The sequence below is a fragment of the Narcine bancroftii genome, chromosome 4, assembly GCF_036971445.1.
Source record: "Narcine bancroftii isolate sNarBan1 chromosome 4, sNarBan1.hap1, whole genome shotgun sequence".
Taxonomy (NCBI): domain Eukaryota; kingdom Metazoa; phylum Chordata; class Chondrichthyes; order Torpediniformes; family Narcinidae; genus Narcine; species Narcine bancroftii.
The window spans coordinates 262,418,910-262,446,865 of NC_091472.1; the positions used below are offsets into that span (position 1 = coordinate 262,418,910).

Sequence of the window (27,956 nt, forward strand, 5' to 3'; positions counted from 1 at the left end):
TCATTCTTATAAATAGATAAAGCAAACATTAATATAATAAGTGCAAATTTTCTTTCAGTGAATACAGTCAATTTTAATGTATCACTAAATTGCCTGGCATGTCAAATTTTCAGCGATCGCTCCATTCTACCTTTATTAGGATAACAATGCCTGCCAGTATTTTTTTTGTGCTTTCATAATTCATTAATGATGAATAATCCCCAATCCATCCATCATATTTGGTTAGAAGGAATTGTAAGTCTCCTGAGACCTGCAGTTATACTTTAATTGAATGATAGAAACACTGAGAGATACAGTGAAAGCAATAGACAGCTCATGAATTAAAAATATTAAGTGAATTTTTATAGACAATTAAGCAGCTGCCAAAATGCTACAATTTCTAAACTAATGTGTAGCGTTCAACCTAAAATCCCTGCTCTAACTGTATTTACATAGCTAAATGAAAATTGGTTCATATTGTTGCTGATCACATGCCCTGCATCTCTGATTCATTTCTTGAAATAAATAAGATTGGTTATCAGTATTATTTCTATTAATGTTATTAAGCATTTATATTATGGTTCTCCAGCTCAATTTTAATTCCCTTTGCATTCCTACATGAGAACAATCACACTGGACAATGAAGATTTTGCTTCCTGAACACTTGGGTGTATTTTATGGATTTTGGTCTGCAGTTCACAAAAAAAACACCTTAAAATATTAGTTCTTTAGTTCTGTTTTTACAAGTGAGGATACAAATAACCTCCCAAGGATGTTGGGAAACATAGAGACTAATGCAAGGGAGGAACTGAAAAAAATCAGTATCTCTAAGGACATGGTCTTGGGGAAATTGATGGGATTGAAGGCAGATAAATTCCAAGGGCCTGATAATCTACATCCTAGGGTACTCAAGGAAGTGGCCATTCAGATAGCAGATGCTTTAAGAATTATTTTCCAGAACTCGATAGACTCAGGATCAGTACCCATGGATTGGAGGGTAGCTAATGTTACCCCACGATTTAAAAAGGGGGGTAGAGAAAAAGCAGAGAATTATCGGCCTGTGAGCCTTACATCAGTAGTGGGCAAAATGATGGAATCCATTATTAAGGATGTAATAACGGAGCATATGACTAGCAGAGAAGGTAAATCGTGCTTGACAAATCTATTGGAATTCTTTGAGATGGTGACAGGTAAAACAGATGGGGGAGAGCCAGTGGATGTGGTGTACCTGGACTTCCGAAAGGCCTTCGATAAGGTTCCGCATAAACGACTGGCTTCCAAAATCAAGGCTATGGGATTGGGGGAAAAGTATTGATGTGGATTAGCATCTGATGACAGAGAGTTGGGATAAATGGCTCGTTTTCTGAGTGGCAGGCGGTGATCAGTCGGGTACTACAGGGATCTGTACTGGGACCCCAGCTGTTCACAATTTACATTAATGATCTGGATGAGGGGATTGGATGTAATATCTCCAAATTTGCAGATGACACTAAGCTAGGATGGGTTGTGTGCACAGAAGAGGGGGTCAGGAAGCTCCAGTGTGATTTGGATAAATTGAGGGACTGGGCAGATACATGGCAAATGCACTACAATGTGGATAAATGTGAGGTTATCCACTTTGGTAATACAAACCGGAGGGCAGATTACTATTTGAATGGCAATAGATTAAGAGATGGGGAAGTGCAGAGAGACCTAGGGGTACTTGTACATCAGTCTCTGAAGGCGAGCATGCAGGTACAGCAGGCGGTTAAAAAGGCAAATGGTATGTTGGCCTTCATATCAAGAGGGTTTGAGTCTAGGAACAAGGATACCTTACTGCAGCTGTACAGAGCCTTGGTGAAACCACACCTGGAGTATTGTGTGCAGTTTTGGTCACCTTATCTAAGGAAGGATGTTCTTGCAATGGAGGGAGTGCAGAGGCGATTCACCAGGCTGATACCTGGAATGGCAGGAATGACTTATGAGGAAAAATTGCGCAAATTGGGATTGTACTCGCTGGAGTTTAGAAGATTGAGAGGGGATCTCATAGAGACATATAAAATTCTGGCAGGACTGGACAGAATGGATGCAGATGGGATGTTTCCAATGATGGGAAAATCCAGAACCCGGGGCCATGGTTTGAGGATAATAGGCAAACCATTTAGGACCGAGATGAGGAGGAATTTCTATACCCAGAGGGTGGTGAATCTGTGGCATTCATTGCCACAGAGGGCAGTAGAGGCAGGTTCATTAAATATATTTAAGAGGGAATTAGATATATTTCTTCAGTATAAGGGTATTAAAGGTTACGGAGAGAAGGCGGGGACGGGGTACTGAACTTTAAGATCAGCCATGATCTCGTTGAATGGCGGAGCAGGCTTGAAGGGTCGAATGACCTACTCCTGCTCCTATCTTTTATGTTTCTATGTTTCTATTTTATCTCATACTGCTTTTTAGGTATAACCTATTTCTGTGATTTCCTGACATACTTCAAGCATAACAAGAGGTTCAACATGTCATTGAAAGATTATTTTCTGCATTTACATTTGGACTTCTTCCCTGCTGATCTTGGTGCAATCAGTGGCAAACATGGTAAAATGTTTCACCAGGACATTGTGACAATGGAAAAGTGGTCTCAGGGTAACTGGAATCCATCAATGCTAGCCGACTATTGTTGGATCCTGACATGAGAGGCATCAGATGCTAAGTACAATTGAAAATCAGCAGCAAAACATTTTTAGGACAGTTGAACTAACACAAACTATCCACATCATTAGGCAATTAAACATGCTAAATTCAATAAAAATTAATTTAATGTTTCTCCAACTTCCTACACGATACAGCAAATCTGAAATTATCTTTGTGTTCAGTAGAGTAAGTTGTTTTTGCTGACATTGTGGTCACTTGGAAGCAGATATTTTTGAGTTAATAATAATCAAGAAAACCGGTGCTTTGAAAAGCTTACAATAGAATTCATCACCTTATAAACAGTACATGCGTTTCCACCTGCATGGAACTGTACCCCAAGTCTCTTTGTTTTGCAACACCAGACAGGGCCCTTCCATTCACCATGTAATTTCTGCCATGATTTAACATACCAAAATGCAACACCTCACTCTTTCCTGGGTCCAATTTCATCCACCATACCTCGATCATTTTCCCTGTTCATCTAGATTCTGTTGTAATCATAGATAACCATCCTCACTGTCCACTATACCACCAATTTTGGTGCTTTCTGCAAATTTAATCATGTTGATTATGTTGTCATTTAAGTTATAGATGACAAGCAACAGTGGACTCAGCATAAATCTCTGTGGCACACATGGGTAACAGGCTTCTAATCTGTTTACCAAGCCTCCACTACAACCCTCTGTCTCCTACCATCAAGTCAATTTTGTATGCATCCTGGATCCTAGGTGATCTGACATTCCAAACCAGTCTAACAGGCAGCACCTTGTCAAAGGTACCAAACCTTCAACTGAACTGGTCATTTCTGATAGAAGCAGAAACATTAAATTACCCCAAATTGTTGAAATTCATTTTGAAACCTGAACGCTGCAATTTATGCAGTTGACTCATGAGACCTTGTTAGAACAGTCAAAAGATCACAGGCAGATATGTCAGTATGGGAGCAGAATGGAGAAATAAAGAGAGCCACTTGACTGAATAGAGATGACCTCTGAATTGGTCACCGATTCTACGAGTGGACTCTCCAAGGTGCTGAAGACATTGTTAGCATCAATTGCAGTACACTTAGTTCAGCTCTGACCACCTGATTTTAGGAAGGACAGGGAAGCTTTAAGGAAGGTACAGAGAATATTTACCAGGATGTTGCTTGGATTGGAGAATATGTCATACAAAGAAAAAGTGACAAGTAGGGCTTTTCTCTTTAGAATGACAGAAGATAAAAGGCAACTTAATAAAGGTGCATAAGACTATGAGAGGCATAGAAAGGGTTGGCAGCAATCACCTTTTTCTCAAGGGCAGCAATGGTTAATTCCAGAGGACATCTGTTTAACATAGTGGAGGAAATTTTAGGGGAGACATCAGAGGTATATTTGTACAGAGAAAGTGGTGGGTGTCTGAAATACATTGACATGGGTGGTGGTAGAAGTTGGCATAAGATAAACATTGCTAATGCTCTTAGATAGACACATAAATGTAAGAAATATGGCAGGTTTTGGGCTGTAAGGTTGGGAATGGTTATAGTGACAATGGAATAGGTTAATATAGTTCAGCAAAACATCATGTGCTGTATTGTTCTATGTTTTATGTACTAGACTGAAGGATATACAAGTACTATGGTGCCAATTTGAAAAAAAAATGACTGACTGAATGAATCAATCAATCAATTGAGTTTATTGTCATACGCATAAGTACAATGAACAGATGCAATGAAAGTCTTACTTGATGAAGCTTCCAATATATAGTATATGGAACATACTAACAACAATTTTAGTATAATTAACTTAAAGCAGAAGGAAAAAAACAAATAGAAGTAAGAACATAAGAAATAGGAGCAGGAGTAGGTCATCTGGCCCATCAAGCCTTCTCCATCATTCAATGGCTGATCTGATGATAGGCTCATCTCCATCTACCTGTCTTTTTCCTCGTATCCCTTATTTCCCATATTATGTTAAAATATATTTAACCTTTCTTTAAGTATACTTTCAATGGTTGTCAACGGATGCTGGTGACATGCCAAATTTTCTCAGGTTTCTGAAGCAAAACTACTGGTGGTCATTGTAATAGTGGAATTGGATTAGATGTTTACTCCTTGGATCTGAAAGCTGTCTGTTATCTCCACCACTTTACTGTGGATACAGACCCAGAAGTGAACCTTGCCCCCCTTCTGGAAGTCTACATCCAGCTCTATGGTCCTGGTGATATTTGAGGAAAAGGTTGTTGTTCTGGTGACGTTGATAAAAATGGTGGTGTCATTGATGAAGTTGGAGCGGTGTTTGGTCACACAGTCATGATTGAACAGGGAGTCGAGTATGAGGCTGAGTGCTCAACCTTGAGGGGAGAGGGTGCTGTCTCCCATCCTCACTGATTGCAATGTGCAGATAGCAAGTCATGAATATAATTACAGAAATAAATACTGACTCCAAGGTCATGGAGTTTAGGGATAACTTTGTATGGAAGAATTAAGGAATATTATGCACCCCTAGACTATTTTAATATGGGTAAGATTGGATCATAATCAGTCACTCCGAACTCATAACTGAAGCAGCAACTTCTGTTTTACTTGATCTAAATTCAGTAGCAGTGGAAAGAGTGACATGAGATTTTATTCAATTAAAGGCTGGAATGCATTACTGGAGGTAGTGGTGGAGGCTGGTAAAATAGAGATGTTCAATGTCTCTTGGATAGGATCATGGATGTAAGAAAAATGAAGGGTTATGGGAGTGAAGTAGGGAAAGTTTAGACTGCTGAGTAGATCTATAAAGGTCGCCATAATATTATGAGCCAAAAGTCCTATACTGTGCTGTAATATTCTATGTGAAGTAACCAGTCTGGGAATCCATTTCCAATAGTGTATAACTTTCATCCCTGTAAAATAAAATGTCAATTATTCTCTGGTAAATAGGTCTGATACCAGAGGCCAGAAGAGTGATTTGCATTCTAACATAATAATAGATTCAATGACACACTTATCAAAAAGTTTATGATCAAGGCATAAGAATGTAATAGGGTCCATTGCATATAAAAATGTGACAATAATGATTTTTTTTTTACCATTGGTGACTTTGCCAGTATTTTTGATTGATTGTTATTACCCATTCAGAGCAACAAGAAATACAATTATATCTCAGAAATTACCTGAATATGCAACCTGAGCGAGAATTATCAGAGCATTCTTCAAATCAGTCGAGAAAGATATTGAAAATGCCTGCCCATTAAAAGGTGAGTCACCTAATCACATGAAATTAATGGAGAGTAAATTGGAATGCTCAGTCAATTCTTATTGGGGTCCCACTGCAGTGTTTCTGGAATGGGGACGAAAGATATTTCAGCAATTGTAGATCATGGGAATATATCAAGCATCCAGGAATATGATGGCAGTGGGGAAGATGCTGTCCTTGTGCCGCTGAGTGGTCATCTTCAGGCACCTTCAGGTACCTTTTTTCTGGTGGTAGCAGAATGGAAAGGGTGGTGGCAGCCCTTGAAGATAGAGCCTGCTATCACAAAACACTGCCTTGATAGAGTGCGGTCTGATTCCTGTGATGGTTGGGGACAGGGATTCAAGTTAGGCAGGACAGCAGGGAGAGGGTTTGTAGGCAAAGGAAAGAGGCATATTTAAATGATTTAAGGGAGGAACAGCAGGAAGTAATAAAAAGATGCTATAATGACAAATGTCAGAATGGTAGAGAGGATGATAGGCAGAAGGTAGGATGTGGGAGATTCCTGAGATGTATTTATTTTAACGCAAGGAGTGTTGTAAGGAAGTTGGATGAGCTAAAGGTGTGGATTGACGCGTGGCATTATGATGTTGTGGCCATTAGCGAGATGTGGTCGAAGGAGGGTTGTGACTGGCAGTTAAATATTCCGGATTTCACTGCTTTAAATGTGATAGAGTTGGTGGAGTAAGAGGGGGAGGTGTGGCATTACTTGTCAGGGAGGATATTACAGTGGTGCTGAGGCAAGATAGACTGGAGGGCTCATCGAGGGAGGCAGTGTGGGTAGAACTAAAAAATAAGAAGGGCGAGGTTACTATTATAGAGGTATATTATAGGCCTCCAAATGGGGAAATGGAACTAGAAGAGCAAATGGGCCAGGAAATAGCTGGGATGTGTAGTAGAAATAGGTGGTATTGGTTGGGGATTTCAATTTTCTACACATAGATTGGAAAACACAGTCAATAAGAGGGCAGGATGGCTTAGTATTTATACAATGTGTTCAGAATTGCTTTTTGCAACAATATGTTAAAATGCCCACTAGACAGGGAGCAGTGTTAGATCTGTTGTTTGGAAATGAAATAGGGCAGGTGATGGAGGTGAGCATTGGAGAGAACTTTGGATCCATTGATCATGCGTCCATTAGCTTTAGCTTAATTATGGAAAGGGATAGATCGGGTCCAAAATTGAAGGTCTTCGAGTGGGGAAAGGCCAGATTTGAAGAAATGAGAAGGGATTTGCAGAGAGTTGTGTGGGCTGATCTTTTTGCCGGAAAAAATGTAGAAGAAAATTGGAGGGCATTTAGGGATGAGATTTTGAGAGAACAGGATATTTATGTTCCAGTCTGGCCAAAAGGCAAGACAAAAGATTCAAGGGAGCCAAGGTTTTCAAGAGAGGGGCCTATGCTAAATGTAAGAAACGGGATTGTGGTGATGTATGAACGTTACTTAGATTGTAGGAAGAACCTTAAGAGGGAAATTAGAAAGGCAAAAAGAAGGTATGAGGAGTCCATAGCTAATAAGGTAAAAGTGAATCCTAAGGTAAAAGTGAATCCTAAGGTACAGATACATAGCTAATAAGGAAAAAAGTGAATCCTAAGGTACAGATACATGAACAGTAAAAGGAAGGTTAAGGATAGAGTTGGTCCACTGGATGATGGGACCAGTGGACTATGTGAGGAACCATATGAGATGGGAGAAATATTGAACAATTTTTTCTCATCTGTATTCATGAGGATAAGGGACATTGAGCTATATGAGATAAGTGAGGCAAATGGCTTAGTCATAAAGAGGATAGGGATTAGTAAAGTGAGGGTTTTGGAACTTCTAGGGTCAATAAAGGTGGATAAGCTTTCTGGTCCTGATGGGATTTTTCCCAGGACGTTAAGGGAGGTCAGGGAGAAAATAGCAGGGATCTAACAGTGATTTTTCAAAGATCTCTGGAGAAGGGTGTGGTTCCATGGGATTGGAGGGTTGCAAATGTTGTTCCATTGTTTATGAAATGCATAAGGAGCAGGTCAGGTAATTATCAGCTCATAAGTTTGACTTCGGTGGTGGGGAAAGTTATCGAGGGTATTCTTCGAGATAATATATATGCATATCTGGATAGGCAGGGATTGATTAAGGGCACCCAGCATGGGTTTGTAAAGGGAAAGTCATGTTTGACGAACCTTGTTGAGTTTTTTGAGGAGGTGACAAAAAAATGTGGATTTTAGTAAGGCTTTTGATAAGGTTCTGCATGGAGGATTAATAAGGAAGGTTCAGTCACTAGGGATTAGTAGAGAGATTGTGACATGGGTTCAGAGATGGCTGGAATATAGACAGCAGAGAGTCATGGTGGACAACTCTCTGTCAGGTTGGAAGCCTGTGACAAGAGGGGTGCCTCAGGGATCGGTGCTGGGTCCCTTGTTGTTTATCATTTATATTGATGATTTGGAGGAGGATGTGGTTAACTGGGTAAGAAAATATGCAGATGATATAAAAATAGGGGGAGAGGTGCATAGTGAGGAAGGTTTTCTTGGATTACAGAAGGATTTGGTTTGTTTGGAAGAGTGGGCTGAAAGATGGCAGATGGAATTTAATGTAGACAAGTGCGAGGTGCTGCATTTCGGTAAAAATAACCAGAATAGGACATATTACAGTTAAGCGGAGGGCATTGAGGTATGCAGAGGAACAAAGGGACCTGAGGGTTATGGTACAGAGATCATTGAAGGTGGATTCCCATGTAGACAGGGTGGTTAAGAAGGCATTTGGAATTCTGGCCTTCATAAATCATAGTATAGGAGCTGGGAAGTGACGCTGTGATTGTTTAAGGCATTGGTGAGGCCAGGTTTGGAGTACTGTGCTCAGTTCTCGTCTCCAAATTATAGAAAGGATATTGATAAGGTGGAGAGAGTGCAGAGAAGATTTACAAGGATGTTGCCTGACTTACAGCATCTAGATTACAGGGAAAGATTAAGGAGACTGGGACTTTTTTCATTGGAACGCAGACAGCTGAGAGGGGATTTGATAGAGGTATTTAAAGTTATGAAAGGAATAGATAGACTAGACATTAATAGTCTCTTTCCTCAGAGGCCAGGGGAGGTTGGAACAAGAGAGCATGAGTTAAGGATTAGGGGAACAACTTTAGGAGAAATATTAGAGGATACTTTTTCACTCAGCGAGTGTGTGCAGAATGGAATGATCTTCCAAAAGAAATAGTTTGCGGCAGGATCCCTTCTGTCATTTAAGACAAGGTTTGATGTGTACATGGATGTGGAGGGGGTTGGAGGGTTATGGCAGAGAGTGGGAGGGGGAAGCTGGTGGAGTTGTTCAAGTGAATCGGCGCTGACTCAAAGGGCCGACATGACCTGTTTCTATGCTATAAACGGTTATATGGTTATGTGTCGCATGCCAAGTTAACAACCCTCTGGAGAATTTTCTTGTACTGAGTGTTGGCACCTCCTCACCAGATAGCGATGCAACTAGCCACTTCTACACCTGTAGAAGTTTTCAAGAGTCTTTGGTTACATACCGATTCTCCTCAAACACCTCAATGTAGCCACTGACGAGCATTCTTTATTATTGCATTGACATGGAGGCTCCATGGAAGTTCCTCAGAGATATTGACAGCCAGGAATTTAATGTTCTTGACCCTATACACTATTGAGCTCTTAATGAGGAGCGGTTTGTGTTCTCATAACTTTCTCCAAGAATCTTCTTTTTAAGAAGCATCTTGACAAGAATTTGACTAGCCAAGCAGCAGTACGGTTAAAACAACACCTTTACAGAACCAACGATCAGGACTGGGTCTAGGTTTGATTCCTGCACTGTCTGTAGGTAGTTTGTAAGTTATCCCTGTGTCTATGTGGGTTTCGATAGGGCTCCAGTTTCCTCCTATACTTCAAAACATACCAGGGTGTTGGTTAATGGGGTGTAAATTGGGCGGCAAGGACTTGTAGGGTTGAATTGGCCTGTTACAGTACTGTATATCTGACAAAAACACATAGAAGGTTACAAACCAACGGTGGGTAAATGGGCTTAGTATTGGTAAGTGTAATGGTCAGCATTGAGGGAGTGGGCTGAAAGGTCTGCTTCTGTGCTGTCCAACTTTATGACTCCATTGAAAAGAATGAAATCAAAGTTGCAGAATTTATCCAATATATTACAAATGATTTTACACTACAAATCAAAAATAAATTTGTCCCCATTTACTCAGCCTATTAAAGTAATATCATCAGATAAAAAATGTTTAACATTAGGATCATTCAAATATAGAAGCATTATCTTAAATAATGTTCAAAATGCCACACTATAGGTACAATTAATGTATGTTTTTTTTATATTTATAAACTTAAATAATTCATTGAATAAAAACCCTTAGGTGCTAATTTTGTTCAATGGATTCAAAAATATAATTTATTTCTAAGCAGTCCTGCTGTCTAAAAGCAAACTTTAAAAGAAGCTATGATTAGCTATAATTATCATTCACTGAATTGAACAAAGGAAATATTGACTAAACATCTTGCGATTGGAGATGAGCCATTTATAAATCTAATTCATATAGTTCCATTGGAAGCCTTTGATAATTTTTATATGGCTCTCGATTGACTCATTCACCACTAATTGATCTGGATATAACATGGGATTCACTGCAAAGCTAGCTTTAACAGAGTTGCCCATTCACAGTAAAAGTACACAAATACTGATAAGATATCATTGAAAAATAGCTACCCGAATATTTGCAAACACTCAAGCCTTCAACATAAGCTCTCAGAATGAAAATGTGGGTCACTCGAGTCGTGTGCAATTTATCTAACTGTGTTGTTTTTTTAATCAGCTCCATATAAAACAATTCATTAATGCTGACATTATCACTTCCAACATACCAGTGAAAACACTGTTAAGAAACAATTAAAAAGACAAACTTAACATTTTTCACAGGCTTAAAAAAGGTCAGATGCAAATGTTATTGACTCTATAAACCACAGTATACTTCTATTAAAATAATGCATTGTGACATGGAAATGGATATATGATCCAATCATTCCCTTTCTGCATTTACCTGCCACACAAAGAAATATTTATAATCATGATTGCCCACCATGTTCTTGGAATCCATCAATTCCAGAGATCACATTTCCTTCATATCTTCTTCCTATATCACTAACTCTGCAAATTAATTAAGTCGCTCCACAGTATTGAATGAGGGTATTTTCATATCCACGCTGCTCTCCATTGCAGGCAACATCTTCGCTAGAATTCTCCTAAATAGAATAATACCTAGTTTCGCCGAGAATATTCTCCCAGAATCACAGTGCGGCTTTCGCGCAAACAGAGGAACTACTGACATGGTCTTTGCCCTCAGACAGCTCCAAGAAAAGTGCAGAGAACAAAACAAAGGACTCTACATCACCTTTGTCGACCTCACCAAAGCCTTCGACACCGTGAGCAAGAAAGGGCTTTGGCAAATACTAGAGCGCATCGGATGCACCCCAAAGTTCCTCAACATGGTTATCCAACTGCACGAAAACCAACAAGGTCGGGTCAGATACAGCAATGAGCTCTCTGAATCCTTCTCCATTAACAATGGCGTGAAGCAAGGCTGTGTTCTCGCACCAACCCTCTTTTCAATCTTCTTCAGCATGATGCTGAAACAAGCCATGAAAGACCTCAACAATGAAGACGCTGTTTACATCCGGTACCGCACGGATGGCAGTCTCTTCAATCTGAGGCGCCTGCAAGCTCACACCAAGACACAAGAGAAACTTGTCCGTGAACTACTCTTTGCAGACGATGCCGCTTTAGTTTCCCATTCAGAGCCAGCTCTTCAGCACTTGACGTCCTGTTTTGCGGAAACTGCCAAAATGTTTGGCCTGGAAGTCAGCCTGAAGAAAACGGAGGTCCTCCATCAGCCAGCTCCCGACCAGTCCCCCCACATCTCCAACGGGCACACAAAACTCAAAACGGTCAACCAGTTTACCTATCTCGGCTGCACCATTTCTTCAGATGCAAGGATCGACAACGAGATAGACAACAGACTCACCAAGGCAAATAGAGCCTTTGGAAGACTACACAAAAGAGTCTGGAAAAACAACCAACTGAAAAACCTCACAAAGATAAGCGTATACAGAGCCGTTGTCATACCCACACTCCTGTTCGGCTCCGAATCATGGGTCCTCTACCGGCATCACCTACGGCTCCTAGAACGCTTCCACCAGCGTTGTCTCCGCTCCATCCTCAACATTCATTGGAGCGCCTTCATCCCTAACATCGAAGCACTCGAGAAGGCAGAGGCCGACAGCATCGAGTCCTCACTGCTGAAGATCCAGCTGCGCTGGGGTGGGTCACGTCTCCAGAATGGAGGACCATCGCCTTCCCAAGATCGTGTTATATGGCGAGCTCTCCACTGGCCACCGTGACAGAGGTGCACCAAAGAAGAGGTACAAGGACTGCCTAAAGAAATCTCTTGGTGCCTGCCACATTGACCACCGCCAGTGGGCTGATATCGCCTCAAACCGTACATCTTGGCGCCTCACTGTTCGGCGGGCAGAAACCTTCTTTGAAGAAGACCGCAGAGCCCACCTCACTGACAAAAGACAAAGGAGGAAAACCCAACACCCAACCCCAACCAACCAATTTTCCCCTGCAACCGCTGCAACTGTGTCTGCCTGTCCCGCATCGGACTTGTCAGCCACAAACGAGCCTGCAGCTGACGTGGACATTTACCCCCTCCATAAATCTTCGTCCGCGAAGCCAAGCCAAAGAAGGTATAATGTACATATGTGTTGAAATTCTTACTTGCTGCAGCTGAACAGGTACTTTGTTCAAGAAAATTACAATAGTATATATTAAATTAAACTGAAGAGATAATAAGTAGAAAAATGGATATCTAATAAATATTCACAGTTTCCATAGTACAAGAAAAAATGTGGCATTACAATAGTGTAGGTAGTCCTTTAATGACATCAGAACAGTCCATGATTTATGCAACAAGAGCCTGAAAGCTGTTGGAAAGAAACTGCCCTTGAACCTGGAGGAACTGATCTTCTGCTTTCTGTACCTTCTACCTGAAGGGATCCTTGAGAAGAGGTTGTGATCAGGGTAGTGGGGATTCTTTATAAATGTTGGCTGCCTTCTTGAGACAATGCCTCACAGATGAATTCAATGGATGGGAAGTTGAAGCCTCTGACGGTCCTGGCTATGTTTACTTCCCTCCAGCCTTCTGCATTCCTAGGCACATAAATGACCAAACTAGGCTGTGGCACAACCTGTCCTTGTACTTTCCATAGTGCTCCTGTAGAAGTTTGATAGAATATTCAACAACCTGCCAAATCTCCCAGACTTCTTAAAAAAAAAGCATGTAAAGAAGGATGTCTACACTCTGAGCTAACCTACTTACTTATAATATAGACCTAGATTTCATCTTCATTTGTGGGATGTAGATGTTACCGGCAAGACCAGAGTTTAGTGACCATTCCACAAAGTCCCCCCTGTACTGAGTACATTTACTTGGTCATCTCAGAAGGTACTTACAGTGCGACCCCAATTTTACATGCCCTGATTTAATGTGAATTGGAATATAACGCAATGAGTCATTGGACTTGAGCGTCGGGCTCCCAGCAGGAGTGGAGGCATTGGGTTCTCGGCAGTAGCAGGGCCATCGGGCTCCCAGATTGATTTAAAATGCAGACAGAAAAACGGGATGTTCCACGAAAAGGAGAAATGGAAATGATGTAGATATGCAAATTAAACAGGGAAATACAGTGAAACCCCAATTTAGCACAACACTGCATTGTTTGCAATGAAATGTTATGGATCCATACGATTGAGTTATAATAGGGTTTCACTGTATAAGTCAATAACATTGAAATGCATAACCATGGGAAGACCATGATAGGACTAATCAGCAAAGGTCATACATGTTAAATGGTAGGTAGTTGAGGAGTGGAGTAGAACAAAGGGATTTAGGAATTCTGGTACATAATTCTCTGAAAGCTGAGTCACATGTAGATATCATGGATGAAGAAAACTTTTGGCATGTTGGCCTTCATAAATCAGAATATTGAATACAGGAATTAGGATGTCACGTTGGTGAGGCCAAATTTGGAATATTGTGTGCAGTTTTTATGGCTGAATTATAGGAAGGATATAAACACAATAGAGAGAGTGCAGAGGAGATTTACAAGAATGTTGCCTGGGTTTCAGGGTTTGAGTAACAGGGAAAAGTTGAGCAGGCTGGGATTTTATTCCCTGGAGCATAGAAGATTGAGGGGTGATTTGATGTAGGTATTTAAAATTATGAGGTGGACAGATAGAGTCAATGTTGATAGGTTTTTTTCCATTGAGAGTGGGGGAGACATGGATTGAGATTAAAGGGGGAAAATTTAGGGGAAACATGAGTGAGAATTTCTTCACTCAGAGGGTGGTGGGAATGTTGAATGAACTTCCTGCTGAAGAGGTAGATGCAGATTCAATTTTAATTTTTAAGGAAAAGTTGGATAGGTATATGGACGAGAGAGGTGTGGAGGGTTATGGGCCGGGTGTAGGACAATGGGAGTAGGTGGGAGAAGGTATTCGGTATAGACTAGAAGGGCTGAACTGGCCTGTTTCTGTGCTGTAATTGTTATATAATTAACACAGGAGAGTCAAGTAGTGATAGAAGATTTACTTCTGTGAAGAACACTTCATGGACATTTAAAATAATCTTCAGTGCTTGTAATTTTCCCAAGATACCCCCTCCCTTTTAATTCCTAATTTATAGCTATTTCTAGAATGGTACTTGAATCCTTTTTACTGCTTCAAGATGCCTGTTCAACACATCTTTTATCTCCTTATTTTCCACAATTCAACTTCCTCTTATTTTGAATATTTTTAGACATACAAACAGCATGGTAACAGACCCTTTTGGCCCGTGAGCCCATGCTGCCCAATTGACCTACAACCCCAGTACATTTTTTGAATGGTGGGAGAAAACCAGAGAAAAGCGATGCAGGCACAGGGTGAAGGCACAAACTCCTTATTGACAGCATGGGATTCAAACCCTGGTCCCAATTGCTAGTGTTGTAACTGCTGTTCTGACCATGCCACCCTCTTATATACTTTTTTATATGATTTTACATTTATTGCTAACTTGTCATTCTTTCCTTTTTTTTTATTATTCTATCTGTTCACATACCATTCATCATTGAGCAATTAAATGGTTTTTTAATCTCATACTTCCTTTAATATTGTTCATTAACTTCAGATTTTGAATTCATCCATGGAATTTTTATTTCTCATTAGAATGTACCTGTTCTGTATATTCTGAAGGACCCCCTTAAATGTCACTGCATCTCGATTGACTGTTCCTTTAACCTTATTTGCTAATTCACCGTAGTGAGTTCCGATTTCATGCCATCATAATTGTACTTCTGAAGTTTAATTTATCCATCTTAGACCTATTCTTCCCTTCCTCATACTAAACGTAAGTCAATCATTTTATGATTGTTCTTTCTCATGAATAATTTCATTGTTCCATATGTAATCTCCAGATGTACCATGATACTAATGCTATGCCTGAAATGCAGAGATTTAATTCATATTTCATTGTATAATATTATGCAGTTTTTCGGTTGGCAGCAGTTTATGTGGTGCAATGAAACTCCTTGCCCATTTGCTTGTTTTACCCAGTCTTTATGTAGATAGAAATCTCATGTTATATTAGCCACAGCTTGCTAACAATCTCCCATTTTCATCATCCATACCCTGTCCTATGGTATCGTTACTTAATCAGCCTGTACACTATTTCTTTGTGTCTTTTTTTCCTTTACTGTTTCTTACCTCCACCCAAAACATCCTTATTTCCTCTGTTTAGATTATCCCTCTCTATTTCCTAGCTCCCTGATTTCTTAAGTGTTAGGTACTCTGCAATATTCAGGTGCCAGTCAGTCATCTTTTATATTGATCAGACTCTATCTGTCCACCTCATAATTTTAAATATCTATATCAAATCACCCCTCAATCTATTTTGATTCAACTGCAATGTATATTTGCATAGATCCTTCAGTTTTATGTTGTATTATTGTAAACTCTATTTTTATCTGCTGATTTCCTCTTAGATTTGTTCTCTTCCTACCCCCTGTTACTGTCTATCACCTGATCTCCACATTGATCCATTATATATTCCCAACTTTGATCTCTTTCACCCAAACTTTATCTTTGCTGTATAAAGTTCGCTGTTTGCCCTGCTAAGGTTTGTTTTCCTCAACATCTATTATGTCAATTCCTCAAGGAATTGATTATGACTCTGTGAGATCCACTATCTTCTAAGTGCAATTAGCCAAGGCAAGTCTTTCTTAATGTTTTCTCATAGAACAGTTCCCTCATCTTAGGAATCAGTCTTGTGAACCTAAACCATCCTGACTCCAAGGCAAGTATAAAGACCATGTTTCCAAATGAGGTCTCAACCCTTCAATACTCTTAACAAGGATTTGAAACATAAAGCATCAAACAGTGCAGCATACTAACATGCAATTCATCCCATGATATCTGTGCCATAAATGATACCAAATTAAACTAAATCTCTTCTGCCTCCACATGATCCTCAGTGCTCTATCCCTGTATAGTGATATGTTGATCTAAAAACATTTCTTAAATACTACTAACATGACAACTTCTACCATTATGGCCGCAACATTTTCCAAACACCTACCACTCTCCTTTTTAAAAAAACTCTACCACCCTTTTCTTTTAAACATTGCACCTCTCTTCAATAGTTCCTTGACATTGTACTTCAATTCTCTTGCAGAAAAAGATAATGTACCATTTGTACTAATTGTTTTCTGCAAGCCCTTAAAATAATTTTTTAATAAACAGAAAAAGCTGGAAAATTTAACTGATCATCTGCAGAATGAAGAACAGATTTAATGTTTCAGGTTAAGGACCTTTGTCAGAATTGTAAATCTGACATACTGGCAGCTACCACCATGATCTGCTTTTACTTTGGATTTCCATCATCTCAGTTTTCCTTGATTTCTCTGTAGTTTCATGTCTCAGGGTTGAAAAATCAGAAATGTTAACACACAGAGGATTCTCTCTGTGTATTAACATTTGCCGATCTTTCAACCCTTGAACAATAATTTCCCATTTTCCCCACCAAATTACACATCCTCACAGTCACCACATTAATATTGAATCCGCATCATTCTTCTCCACTTGATTAACTAGTATATACCTCTCTCAAACTCCTCACATCCCCCTCAGAGTTCAATTTCCCTTCACACTTTGCATCATAAACAAATCTTGAGATGTGACACACTGTCATTACATTTAAACCATTAATTTTAATAATAAGTAACTACAGATCCAGCACTGATTCCTCTGACACCAGACAATTAATGTATTTGATTTCCAATCTGTAATCTGTCTTCTGATCTCATATGTTGCACCCAATCCAATTTTTTCATGAGATACTTTATCAAATGCATTTTAAATCCAGATGCCTCACACCTACTTGTTTCCCATGAACTACCTTGTTAAATAAACTACTGCAATATTTACAAGGTATATTATTGAACAAAATTTAACTTGCTTAAAATGTGCCAGATTTTAAGAAGCTTCTTTAAACAAGGAAACAAAGTAGTGAGGAAGAGAGGTTCAGTGAGAACAAAGAATTTGAGACCTTGGCAGTCGAGGGATGATTAAATTATTTAATGATCAGAGGGTGAACATATTAGCAGAGTCATGAGGCTGGCAGTTAACTGGGAGAAAGGGACAGATTAAACGTCATTTCAAACCTGTTTCTTCACTCTGTACATTGAGGCATTTCCTAACCAGTAGGTCACAAAGCACAGGGGTGAATGGGATTGCTGTGAGTCAGGAGACTCAGAGCAGAATTTTGGATGACCTTGTTTTCTGCTGCCTTAATTTGTTGTACAAATGACCACACAATAAAGCAAGTTTACTTTGAAGGTTGTGAATCTTGTAGCATGCCAACTGAGGAAATAAAACATACCTAAAATATTTAATATTGGAGTATAATCTGCCTCAATAATTTGTTTGTATGCACTTTGCAATCTGTACCCCTCCTTAAGAAGAGCCTGAAGACTAACCTTGGGGTAAAGACTCAGTGGGGGAATATTCAGATTTCTCCTTTTTACATCTGTTAGCACGAACCGACCATCTGGTGTCGACAGTGAAGGATGTCACTTGACTTATTTTGGAATTAAATATCCCTCTGGATTGCTAGGATTTCAAATGATGGAAGCAAGCCAGCAATGGGCAGTGGGGAGTCATCATTCAGAAATAGTGTTATATTTAGAGTTACAGGGGATGGGTCACCAATTCTATGGGGTGGAAAGTAAATGATTTCCAAAATGTTCTAATGAAAGATGAACTGTTAATGTATGTCATGCAAACTGCCAAGGCAGGATAAAAATATTTAATTGAAATTGAGCATCATGTTTAAAAAAGGTTATTTATCAATTTAATGAACTCACCTTTATTTTTCAAGCTGCTGTTTATTATCTCCACAGAAGATCAATAAGTGATATGATATTGATGAGAACTGAAGGTTCTGATCGAGTTCACAGAATTCTGCAAGGGGAAGGTGAGCAGCCAGAAGTCGTGGTCCACGTGGGGACCAATGACTTAGTTAAAAGTGGGGATGAGGTCCTGAAACAGGAATACTTAGAATCAGGCAGGAAGTTAAAAAACAGGACCTCTAAAGTAGTAATCTCTGGATTGCTCCTGGTGCCACGCACTACAAAGGGTAGTAATAGGAGGATGTGGAGGATGAATGCGTGGCTAAAGAGCTGGTGCAGGGGGCAGGGGATAAGATTTTTGGATCATTGGGATCTCTTCTGGGGAAAGTTGGACCTGTACAAAAGGGACAGACTCCACTTGAACTGGAGGGGGACCAATATCCTGGCAAGCAGATTTGCTAGAGCTGTGGGGAGGGTTTAAACTAGTTTGGCAGGGGGGTGGGGAGCAGATTTTGCGAGTAGTGTCTAGGGTGCATGGTCACTTAGTTAAGAATGATAAAGATAACAAAGGAAGGATGGAGGTTAAGGTAAAAGGTACAAAAGGGAATATATGTGAGGGTCATTCTCTGAAATGCATGTACTTTAAAGCAAGAAGCATAGTGAACAAGGTAGATGAGCTTAGAGCATGGATTGGCACTTGGAATCATGATGTTGTGGCATCCTGGTTACAGGAGGGACAGGACTGGCAACTAAATATTCCAGAATAAAATGTTTTAGATGTGATAGAACAGGGGGTAAAAAAGGGGGAGGAGTTGCTCTGCTTGTTAAGGAGGACATTACTCCCGTGAGGTGGCAGGATGGTTTGGAGGGATCGTCCAGTGAGGCTGTTTGGGTGGAATTGAGGGGTGCAGGAGGCATGAGGATACTAATAGGAGTGTATTATTGACCACCAAATGGGCCAAGAAAATTAGAAGAACAAATTTGTAAGCAGATAGCATATATGTGAAATAAACATAAGGTAGTGATCATGGGAGATTTTAACTTCCCTCACATTGATTGGGATATCCATACAGTAAGAGGGCTGGATGGGCTAGAGTTTGTCAAATGTGTACAAGATAGTTCTCTTAATCAATACGTAGAGGAACTGACTCGGGACGGTGTAATACTGCATCTCCTGTTAGGGAACAAGATAGGTCAGGTGTCTGAGGTTAATGTTGGAGAACAAATTGGGTCGAGAGATCACAACTCTATTAGTTTTAGGGTAGTTTTAGAGAAGAGCAAAGAAGGGCCTAAAGTTGAGGTTCTGGATTAGAGAAAAGCAAATTTTGAAGGAATAAGTATGGATTTGGGGAGTATTGAGTGGCACATGATTTTTTTAAGGAAATGGTGTAAATGAAAAATGGAGAATATTCAAAGAAGAAATTTTGAGAGTACAGAATAGATATGTCCCAGTGAGGATCAAAGGAAAGGCTGGAAGTCATAGGGAGCCTTGGTTTTCGAGGAATATTATAAATTTGGTTAGGAGAAAGAGGGAGGTGTGCAAGAGGTATAAACAGCAGGGTGATGAGAAATTGAAAGAAGACTACAAGGAGTGTAGAAAAAAATCTTAAGAAAGAAATTTGAAAGGACAAAAAGAGGCATGAAGAGGCTTTGGCAGGCAGAGTAAGAATAAATCCAAGCGGTTTCTATAGGTACATTAAAAGTAAAAGAATAGTGAGGGATAGAATTGGACTCCTTGTAGATAGGGAGGGTCCTTTTCCTTTGACTTGGCTTCACGGACAAAGATTTATGGAGGGGTAATGTCCTCATCAGCTGCAGGCTTGTTTGTGGCTGACAAGTCCGATACAGGACAGGCAGACACGGTTGCAGCGGTTGCAAGGGAAAATTGGTTGGTTGGGGTTGGGTGTTGGGTTTTTCCTCCTTTGTCTTTTGTCAGTGAGGTGGGCTCTGCGGTCTTCTTCAAAGGAGGTTGCTGCCCACCGAACTGTGAGGCGCCAAGATGCATGGTTTAATGCGATATCAGCCCACTGGCGGTGGTCAATGTGGCAGGCACCAAGAGATTTCTTTAGACAGTCCTTGTACCTCTTCTTTGGTGCACCTCTGTCTCGGTGGCCAGTGGAGAGCTCGCCATATAACACGATCTTGGGAAGGCGATGGTCCTCCATTCTGGAGATGTGACCTACCCAGCGCAGTTGGATCTTCAGCGGCATGGATTCGATGCTATCAGCCTCTGCCATCTCGAGTACATCGATGTTGGTGAGGAAGTCGCTCCAATGAATGTTGAGGATGAAATGGAGACAACGCTGGTGGAAGCGTTCTAGGAGCCGTAGGTGATGCCGGTAGAGGACCCATGATTCGGAGCCGAACAGGAGTGTGGGTATGACAACGGCTCTGTATACACTAATCTTTGTGAGGTTTTTCAGTTGGTTGTTTTTCCAGACTCTTTTGTGTAGTCATCCAAAGGCGCTAATTGCCTTGTCGAGTCTGTTGTCTATCTCGTTGTCGATCCTTGCATCCGATGAAATGGTGCAGCCGAGATAGGTAAACTGGTTGACCGTTTGGAGTTTTGTGTGCCTGATGGAGATGTGGGGGGGCTGGTAGTCATGGTGGGGAGCTGGCTGATGGAGGAACTCAGTTTTCTTCAGGCTGACTTCCAGGCCAAACACTTTGGCAGTTTCCGCAAAACAGGATGTCAAGCGCTGAAGAGCTGGCTCAGAATGGGCAACTAAAGCGGCATCGTCTGCAAAGAGTAGTTCACGGATGAGTTGCTCTTGTGTCTTGGTGTGAGCTTGCAGGCACCTCAGATTGAAGAGACTGCCATCCATGCGGTACCGGATGTAAACAGCGTCTTCATTGTTGAGGTCTTTCATGGCTTGTTTCAGCATCATGCTGAAGAAGATTGAAAAGAGGGTTGGTGCGAGAACGCAGCCTTGCTTCACTCCATTGTTAATGGAGAAGGGTTCAGAGAGCTCATTGCTGTATCTGACCCGACCTTGTTGGTTTTCGTGCAGTTGGATAACCATGTTGAGGAACTTTGGGGGGCATCCGACGTGCTCTACAATTTGCCAAAGCCCTTTCCTGCTCACGGTGTCGAAGGCTTTGGTGAGGTCAACAAAGGTGATGTAGAGTCCTTTGTTTTGTTCTCTGCACTTTTCTTGGAGCTGTCTGAGGGCAAAGACCATGTCAGTAGTTCCTCTGTTTGCACGAATGCCGCACTGTAATTCTGGGAGAACATTTTCGGCGACACTAGGTATTATTCTATTTAGGAGAATCCTAGTGAAGATTTTGCCTGCAATGGAGAGCAGCGTGATTCCCCTGTAGTTTGAGCAGTCTGATTTCTAGCCTTTGTTTTTGTACAGGGTGAGGTGTCGGCAAGTGCACCGACAACAGGCACCTCCTGTTGGAGTTCTGCGCAGAACAGCAGCTTATCATTATAAACATCCTTTTTCAGCAGAGGGACAGCCTGAAGACTACCTGGATGCATCCCCGATCCAAACACTGGCACCTCCTGGACTACGTTCTGGTGCGAGAAAAAGACAATTGAGATGCGCTCCACACCAGGGTCATGCCCAGCGCGGAATGCCACACTGACCACCGGCTTGTTCGCTGCAAGCTCAACCTTCACTTCAAGCCAAAGTCCAGGAACAGTAAAGCCCCCAGAAAGAGGTTCAATGTTGGAAACTTGCAGTCAGACGAAGTGAGAGGAAACTTCCAGGCAAACCTCAAAGGACAGCTCGAGGATGCAATCCGCCTCACGGACTCGTCCCCTGAAACCCTCTGGGATCAGCTGAAGACTGTCATACTGCAATCCACTGAAGAGATACTGGGCTTCTCCTCCAGGAAAAACAAGGACTGGTTCGACGAAAACAACCAGGAAATACAGGAGCTGCTGGCAAAGAAGCGAGCTGCCCACCAGGCTCACCTTGCAAAGCCGCCCTGGCCAAAGAAGAAACGAGCCTTCCATTGCGCATGCAGCCATCTTCAGCGCAAACTCTGGGAGATCCAAAATGAGTGGTGGACTAGCCTCACCAAACGAACCCAGCTCAGCGCGGACATTGGCGACTTCAGGGGTTTTTACGAGGCTCTAAAGGCTGTGTACAGCCCCTCACCCCATGTCCAAAGCCCGCTACGCAGCTCAGACGGCAAAGTCCTCCTCAGCGACAAGATCTCCATCCTCAACCGATGGTCAGAACACTTCCAATCTCTTTTCAGTGCCAACCGCTCAGTCCAAGAATCCAGCTCCCTCAACAGCCCTTAACGCTAGAGCTGGATGAGGTCCTCACCCGGGAAGAGACATATAAGGATAGGGAGGGCAGGCTATGTGAAAAGTCAGAGGAGATGGGGGAAATTTTAAATGATTTATTTTCCTCAGTATTCATTAGGGAAAAAAACATATTATACCAGTTGAAGTAAAGAAAAATAGTGGGGAGTCATGAATCATATAAGGATAACCGAGGAGATAACCGAGGAGGTGGACAAATCTCCGGGTCCAGACAAAGTATTACCAAGGACACTCAGGGAGACTAGTGTACAGATAGTGGGGCCATTAACAGAGATATTTAGGATGTCACTGGCCACGGGGGTAGTGCCAGAGGATTGGAGGGTGGCTCATGTAGTTCCACTGTTTAAGAAAGGGTCCAAATGTATGCCTGGAAATTATAGACCTGTGAGTCTGACGTCTGTGGTGGGTAAGTTGATGGAAAGTGTTCTGAGGCATGGCATTTACAAATATTTTGAAGAACATGGATTGATAGGTAGTAGTCAGCATGGTTTTGTCAGGGGTAGATTATGCTTAACAAACCTTATAGAGTTTTTTGAGGGGGTTACGAAAAAGGTTGATGAAGAGAAGGCTGTGGATGTTGTCTATTTAGACCTTAGTAAAGCTTTTGACAAAGTTCCCCACAGGGGGTTAGGAAAAAGGGTGGAGGAATTAGGTATAAATAAGGAGGTAGTGAAAAAGGATTCAGCAGTGGTTGGATGGGAGGTGTCAGAGAGTAGTGATAGAAAATTGTTTGTCAAATTGGAGGCTGGTGATTAGTGGAGTTCCTCAGGGATCAGTCCTGGGTTCACTATTGTTTGTTATATATATTAACGATCTGGAAGAAGTGGTGGTGAATTGGATAAGTAAGTTTGCAGATGATACAAAGATTGGTGGTATTGTGGACAGTGAAGAAGATTACCGTAGCTTAAAAAGAGTTATAGGAAAGCTAGAGGAGTCGGCTGAGAAATGGCTGATGGAATTTAATATGGATAAGTGTGAAGTGTTGCATTTTGGAAAGGCAAATCTAAATAGGTCATATACATTGAATGGTCGACAATTGAGGAGTGCAGAGCAACAAAGGAGTTATGGTAAACAGTACCCTCAAAGTTGATTCTCAGGTAGATAGAGTAGAGAAGAAGGCATTTGGAATGTTGGCCTTCATAAATCAGAGTAATGAATTCAAGAGTTGGGATGTTATGATGAAATTGTACAAAGCATTGGTGAGGTCAAATTTGGAATACTGTGTGCAGTTTTGGTCACCAAATTATAGGAAGGATATAAACAAAATAGAGAGAGTGCAGAGAAGGTTCAAGAGAATGTTGACAGGTTGTCAGGGTTTGAGTTACAGAGAAAGGTTGAGCAGCCAGGGGCTTTTTTCTCTGGAGCGTAGAAGATTGAGGGGGGATTTGATGGAGGTGTTCAATATTTTAAAAGGGATAGAGAGAGTCAACGTGGATAGGCTTTTTCAATTGAGAGAGGGGGATATTCAAGCCAGAGGCCATGGTTTGAGATTGAAGGGGGAAAATTATAAGGGGATCATGAGGGGAAATTTCTTCACTCAAAGGGTGGTTGGGATGTGGAATAAGCTTCTGGCGGAGGTGGTTGAAGCAGGGACATTATTTACATTTAAGGAAAGACTAGATAATTACATGGAGGGGTGAGGATTGGAGGGGTATGGACCAGGTGCTGGTCAGTGGGACAAGGAGAGTGGGGATTTGTTCCAGCATGGACTAGTAGGGCCAAACTGGCCTATTCTGTGTTGCATATGGTTATATGGTTATACACTCTTTCTTCACTCATCTGCTTTGACAGATTGTCTCTTATTTCGTAGCTACTGAATGTTTCCTTTGGTATGATCTTCTTTTAGTGGAAACATCAACATCCATCCTGGCAATCCTCAGGATCCTGTATGTTTGAATAAGGTCATTCCTGATTGTTTCAGTTGAGTACGCCCAGTGTGAAATGAAGATCTAGAATTTCCCTCAGTGCTTCTCCTACTTCTGCAGTCATTGCTTCACTGGAGATGTCATGGAAATTCTTACATGCCAAATCTAAGTTAGACTATAAAACCATAAGATATAGGAGCAGAAGTAGGCCATTCAGCATGTCAATTCCGCTCTGCCATTCCATCATGAGCTGACAGATTCCATTCTCCCACTCAACTTTTCTTCCCATAACCTTTGATACACTGACAATTCAGACAGTGGCAATGCTTCCAAGGAATATTATGCCCAATATATACCATACAATGATAGGCCCAAAGTAATAAATCTGAAATGAAATAAATGCTGGAATTATTTTGCAGGTCACACAGCATTTGTTGGAAGAGAAATTGAGTTATTAGTTTGGGTGAGTTACTTATCATTGGAAGTAAGAGAGTAAATGGGAGACTACAGATGTGGTAAGTTTTTGCTCAAAATCAATCAGATACTAAAATTCAGAGAAAAAGGAAAAGCAGAGAATGAAAGACACAGCCTGCGATTGGATTGAGGGCAGGGGAGATAAAGTGGCAATGAGGTTGATAAGATCCAAAAGTAAAAGAGTGGGAAGGCTATCTTTTGTATTCTTTAATGGCCTACCACCTTTTTCACTCAGCAACATAGCCTCCTTGTAACTTCATCTCTCTTCCCCTCCATCTCTCATTGACTTTCCGCTTGTCTCCTCCCCTCTCCTCTTCCTCTTTCATCTCAAACTTTTCCCAATTCTGATTGACTTGAAACATTAACTCCCTTTTCTGTTTCATCTCAGTTACCATTGAGTCCCATTCAATCTTTCTTTTGTAGTTTAAGCTTTAGGAAGAATATTGGCCAGGAATTTTATTTATGGTGTTGTGCCTCCGTATCAGTACAACTCTAAAAGCCTCCACAATTATGAAAGATCAGGGAATCATGTAAAATTTATAGTACTGATACAACTCATTCCACCTATCAATAGTCACTAACCTAATCTTATCTCAACTCCCCCCAACTTATTCAGTGACTCTTCAAAAGTCATGGCTCTTCAAAAACACATTGACATGCTCTTTTGAATTGTTAGATTTTCTGTTTCCTTCACCATTTCAGGAGGCAATTTTAAGTTACCCACCATCCTCTGGGTGAAGATAGTCTCATTTATCTCCCCATCCATTGTTACTTGCTATAAAATTAGCCTCCCAGTATTTATCCCACTGCTAAAAGATTTCAGCAATTCTCCATTTCTGGTCTTGTACATTCCAGATTTTCATCACTCTGTTATCTGTGACTTTCATCTGTGAAGGCATTAAATTATATAGCTCTATCCCCCGTATTAGTTTGTTCATGTTCAGATTTATTTTCATTTGATTGTACATGCACAACCTGACAAAAGAGTGTTTCTCCGGACCGCAGTGCACATGCAAACACACACAATACACAGTACATAATAATCACATAATTTAATATAAAAATATATAAATATTTTGTAACAATTTACTTGGTTACAGGATAAGGTTCATCAATCTCACAGCCAATGGGAAGAAGCTATTCCCAGCATGGCAGTTCTGATTTTTTATGCTCCTGTACCTCCTTCTTCATGGTAGTGGGTAAAAATGAGTGGATGGAAAAGGTCTTCTATAATTCTTTAAGCCCTATTTAAGCAATTGTCTTGGTAAATGTCTTCAATAGAGGAAGGAGAGACCACAATGATCTTCTCGGCTGTTTTCATGATCCTTTGTATTTTCCATACTACATAGCAGCCAGACAAGAAATTTGATTGTACTCTTGTAAAAAGTTGTCAAGATGGGGGCGGTCACCTTACCCTCTTCAACCCATCTAGCATTTTATGGCATGAAAAAAGACCCTTCAGCCCAAATTGTTCATACTGACTGTGTCTGCCAAGCTAATCCTATTGGCCTGTATTCAGCCCAGATACCTCCAGAAACATTTTATTTCCTAACCTGTCAATACTTACAGCATCCTATCTCCTTAACACCCATCTTTTTGATTATTTATATACCTGCATTAATATAGTTGCTTAATGCTGGAAATTATTATATTGGAATCTGTTAGTTAGAGTGCACTTGGAAAATAATGATAGGATTGCAAAAAAAGGTCAATCATATTCGCAAATCTGTTGGAATTTATTGACATTTCAACTTGCAGAACAGGCAAAGCTGAACCAATTAATATGGCTTACTTGGAATTCAGAAAGCCTTTGACAAAATGCCATGGAAGAGTTGTTAAGTAAAATTATAAAGCATGGTAATTGTGTAGTTTGAAGATTTATTAATAGACAGAAAACAGAGATAAGGAATAAATAATCTCAGGTTGAGAAGGAATATGAAAGGGAATGGTGACAGCACCCCTGATGCTCCCAATTTTTAACAGTGATTTTTCTGAGGGCATCAAGAGATCCATGTTTGCTGTTTATATCAAATTAGATGGGTGTTTGACCCTGAGGATCCAGAGAGGCTTCTGGAGGAGATAGGTGAATGAGCAAGGACATGGCAGCTAGAATATAATGTGTAAAAATCTAAAAAAAAGCATCATTTTGGTTGGAAATAAATGAGAAAAATTAAGTTGTTTTGAAATGGAAAAAGATTGAAAGATGTTGGCTTTAGAGTTTTCTGAGTGATTTCACATATGAATCGCAGAAAATTCACATGCAGACCTAAAAAAGCAATTAGGGCTTTTATTGTTGACGAGTTAATGTAAGAGTGGAAATTCTTTTAACTACCTTTATAAAGCACAAGTGAGACCACAGCTAGATTATCCTCTTCAGGTTTGGTCTCTGTACCGGAAGAAGAATATACTTGTGACCTCAAGATTTCTTTCAAGATATCTTTATTCTCATGAAATAAAACAGGTGTAATATTAGCACGAAATATGTTTTAGTTTGCAGTAAGGCAGACAGATTTGCCATCATCAGAAATTGCTGGGTGGCCCTTGCAGTCCAAGGGAAAGAGAAGTTCAATAGTTGAAGACAAAGGGTTAAAAAAGGAGAGAATCCGCAGATAGCAGTTGATTGGGAATTCGAGTTCAAAAGTTGAAGACAAAAGTGAGAGTGGTCATCGTTGGAGTGGGCTGAGTCAGAGTGGTAAGGCTTTGGCTCAACAGACTTCTGCAAGAATAGGTAAGAGGTGAGGAATAGTTGGAGTTCATTAGAAAGGGCCACCCCTATTCGAGGAACAAAATGGATGTAGCAGGTAGTCACAGGCAAGGTATATAGATATATATTTTGTTCACATAGTTGTTGACTCTATGGGAATATCAGCCAAGGCAGGTGAATGCTCCTTTTGTAAAATGTGGGTCATCAGGGAAGTCAGCAGTATCTCTGACAACTTCATCTGCGAGAAGTGCATCCAGCTCCAGCTCCTGATAAGCTGAGTTAAGAAATTGAAGCTGGAGTTGGATGAACTCTGGATTATTTGGGAGGCAGAGGA

At 40.7% G+C, this 27,956-nt stretch overlaps 1 long non-coding RNA gene across 1 annotated transcript in view; it reads left to right on the forward strand.

Annotated features, from left to right (window-relative positions):
* Nucleotides 1–27,956, forward strand: part of LOC138760111 (uncharacterized) — a 153,596-nt gene that overhangs the window by 42,764 nt on the left and 82,876 nt on the right. The window contains exon 2 of the long non-coding RNA XR_011355424.1: nt 5,747–5,865. This is a non-coding gene — a long non-coding RNA (uncharacterized lncRNA). The remainder of the gene's footprint in view (nt 1–5,746; nt 5,866–27,956) is intronic.